The sequence below is a fragment of the Lontra canadensis genome, unplaced genomic scaffold, assembly GCF_010015895.1.
Source record: "Lontra canadensis isolate GAN:19392208 unplaced genomic scaffold, GSC_riverotter_1.0 scaffold3, whole genome shotgun sequence".
Lineage (NCBI taxonomy): Eukaryota > Metazoa > Chordata > Mammalia > Carnivora > Mustelidae > Lontra > Lontra canadensis.
Window position 1 is genome coordinate 55884162 of NW_022630997.1, and position 3917 is coordinate 55888078.

Below are 3917 nucleotides of genomic sequence, written 5' to 3' on the forward strand. Positions count from 1 at the left end.
ATAGTCATTAGTAAAGTTCCCTTTTTCATTTCAGATTCTAGTCATTTCAATCTTTTTTCATAGGTTGATCCAGCCAAGTTTGTCAATTTTGTTGATCAGTTCAAATAACGACCTTCGGGATTCATCGATTTTTCTCTATTTTCTATTATCTCTTTTAATTTCTGCTCTAAATCTCATTTCATTCCATCCATTTGCTTTGGGCTTCTAGTCTTAAGCTGAAAGGTTGTGTTGTTGATTTGTGATCTCCTATACTGTAGCCAATAGAAGCTAAATGTATTATCCCTCTGAAGCATTGCTTTAGCTATATCCCATTATGGTGGGTTGTCTTCATTTTCATTCATTCCAATGTATTTTCTATTTCTCTTGTGATTTATTTTGACACATTGGTTATTTAGGAATGGATGTTTAAATTCCACATATTTATATATTTTCCAAATTACCTTATTTTTCATTGTGATTATTTTGCATGATTTTTAAAATCTTTTTAAATTTACTGAGGTTTGTCTTATGACCTAACATATTGCCTAACCTAAAGAACGCTCCATATGCCCTTAAACAGGAAGCAAGTATGTCTGACTATACATGAGCTAAAGGAAAAACTCCTCGGCTTGATTCTGTGATTTAAACAGCATTAAGCCTACTGGCCAGGGTTTGATTTGGGGCTTCAATACCAGTGGAGGGGCTATGTCTTTCACAGGGAATTCACTTCTTACTACATGTGTTAAAAGTAACCTGTGGTTAGCTAGAAACAGTATTTATCAGCCTCTTTCACGTCATGGCATACCAAAAAATGGTTTTATTTACAAGGCATACTGGAGTAAACGGAAGCAGCTCCTTGTACAACCTGGCTCTTCAAACCAACAGCATAATTACACAGAGGTGAAAGGAATACCTAAGCACACTCATATCTAGATCGTGACCATATGCTCCAGGCTGCTTGTTGTCCAGGTATGACCACTAATTCTTGCTTTTTCGAAAACCTTCCAGCTGGGATAATGGACTATATTTACTCTACCTATAACCTATCCAGGTAATACCAGCCACTACCACCAGTTTGGGAAGCCAAAATACAGCACTACTCCCACCAAATGGTTCTCAACCCCAACTGCATATTATTTTACCCAGACAACTTACAAAAAGCCAGCACTCAGTTCTACCCTCCAGATTTTGACTCTAGGCATCTGCATGTTTAAAAGCTCTAGGGTTGATTCTTTTGAGTAAGGGTTAAGAATCATACCACCTAGTTTGGATAGAGCCAACCACGCAGTATCTTATCATTCTACTTTCCTTAACTTGAGCAAAATAAGGAGAAACAAACTCTAGTCTGTCCATTTTATTCCTCTCCTGCTCCAACCCAACCCCAATTTCTCTCCAAACCTTAAGAGATAACCTTTGTTACTAGCCCCCATACTCAGAACTTGTGAGACCTCCATTTATTTTTCACTCACCTTATGTGGTTGGTTTATGTTGGCACCAACGAACACCTATTGGTCACTACCCATCTCCTATCTTCCAAAAATACTAGAAATTGCTACTCTATTGATGGTACTGTTTCTTGTTTTCTAATATTGCTATTTTTGTCTACCTGTTTAGCATTTCTTTAGCCACTTTAATGGATTTTGGAAAAGGAAAAGGAAAGAAGGCTTCATCTCACCATTTTCAAAACTTTTTTTCATCATTTGATTTTTATAGGGAGCAATGTCTAGTTCTAATTATTTTCCTCAAGTACACTTTTTTGTTCTTAATACTCAGCAACAAACTTCATCAGCAATCAATTCCCATTTTCCATTAAAAAAAGGAACACATCCCTTCTGAATCCAAGATAACATTGCCAATAATAGTATTGGTTAAAAGTTGTGACATGTCTATCTCACCATCCAAATTGTCATTCAGGCTTTTATTACAGAGGACAAGTAGGAGCTTTGCAAAAGTAAAAACTGAGGATGAGGAGATAGCTTTGGATAAATATCCTGAGTTGTTTAGGTCTAACTTATATCTGATACTAAGTTTACACATAATCAGATGTTGTTAATATCAAAAATTAACAGAAAATGATGCTTTTAACAAATCTCCACTAATCTCATGTAAGTACCTTTGTGGTCAGGGTATAAATTCCAAAGTCATAAAAACTACTGGCCTCTACCACCAGTAAAACTAAGTATCTGCCACTCGTAAAATTCTTGCTCACCTTAGTTACACAACTGCTGAGAAACTGTTCTGACTGGTTACTGGGGGAAAAAAATCCAAAATTCATACCAAATGTTCATAATGTTTCAACAATTTCTGAAGGATTAATAAATTTGGACTCCTCATCACTTAATCCCACCAAATTCAATGCACAAAATTCCAGTATAAACAAGTAATTTAAATAGAACCTCCCAGTACAGACTGGGAGCTGAGTGGAAGAGGAAGAGAAGGCTTCCCAGACTCCTCCCCCAACCCCCAAACCCAAGGAGCTCGGCCAGAATTCCTGGAGCTTGGCCAGGATGAAGACCTGCCCCCACTTTCCAATCTGCTGATTTGGGTCCTACTTTACTGACAAGACCTAGACAACCAACACTTACCAGAATGCCCCACCTATTCTTCCAAGGCCATCACAGCAGACAGGAAGCAGCAATGTGAATACTTTCAGACCTGCTTACAGTTCATTTTCTTCAAGATATGGTGCCTGTGGAAATGCATTTTATGGAAGCTATAGCCCTTATGGTTATGGAGATAATGGGCATGGCTCTAACCGCCCCTGTGTGATGATCTGCCACCCAGTAGATTTGTTCAGCAAGCTGAAGAAAACAGCAGAGGTGCATTTCAGTCCACTGAAGTATTATGCATGTATTTGCCTCTGTGAGTATGATGACGGATGCTACCTTTTCAGCTGTCTGTATGTTTCGGGGCTGTATTGGATGTAGCAAATCATTTTTCCCAATTAAAAATACATTTCACAAAGGGTTTTTCAGCTTTTGCATTAGTTAGGACTATAAGGTATCTTTACAAACAGTTGCAGTGGATGATAGTTTAAGAAGAGGCTCTGAATGAGGACCTTTGGGCAGAAAGTGAAGGAACTGTGGCTTGCCTTGATGATGAAGGCAGAGCAGCTAACTCAGCAAAATCTCAGCCAATGTTCTTATTTTTTGCGATTATTCTTGGTAGTCCTTACCTCATCTGGAAAATGCTGTCTATGCATAATGATGAAGTAACAATATGAACTGGGCAAGTGGTGAGAATGATCACATAGTTGCTAGAGAATATGATTTTGCTGCTATATCTGAAGAAATTTCTTTCCATGCTGGCAATATGCTAAACTTAACCTCTCAAAGAACAGCAACCCAAAGTGCATGGCTGGCTTCTGGCTAGTCTTGATGGTCAAACAAGACTTACACCTTGTAATTATGTCAAAAGTCTTGGTAAAAGAGGTACAGAAGCAGTGGAATCCAGCAAAATTTCCAAGCAGCAATAATCTTACCAATGCAACACTAATTAAAGTAGCCACAGCTGCTGATTCATTGGATGAACTGGAATCTGCCTTTGAATCTGTTTTTATTGAAACTAATAAGGTTCCAGTTGCACCTGATCCCACTGGGAAAGGTGGAGATAAACAAGATCTTTGATATCTTTCATGTTTGCCTGCAACTGAACTATACTTTTTAAAAATTCTTTCAAAGAAATTAAGCTACAATCCAATGAATACATTTGTTAATGGCTATTCCAGGTGTTTTACTGCTAGAAATTATGAAAGTTGAACACTAGTGTGTTGGTCTAGTGACCTGGTTACATTTTACAAGTTGTTTCACCTAGATTTTAAGATTATGGAGACTGCTACCATTTTCATCTTAATTTGAAAGTAAGATTGATGAACTATAGAACACAGTTTGCTACAGTAGGGGTCTTCAATGCTTTTTAAAGTTAGAGCTTAATTGGTT

At 37.7% G+C, this 3917-nt stretch overlaps 1 pseudogene; it reads left to right on the forward strand.

Moving 5' to 3' along the window:
- The first annotated feature begins 775 nt into the window (after window positions 1-775).
- Window positions 776-3665, forward strand: LOC116858409 (annotated as a pseudogene).
- The last annotated feature ends 252 nt before the right edge of the window (window positions 3666-3917 follow it).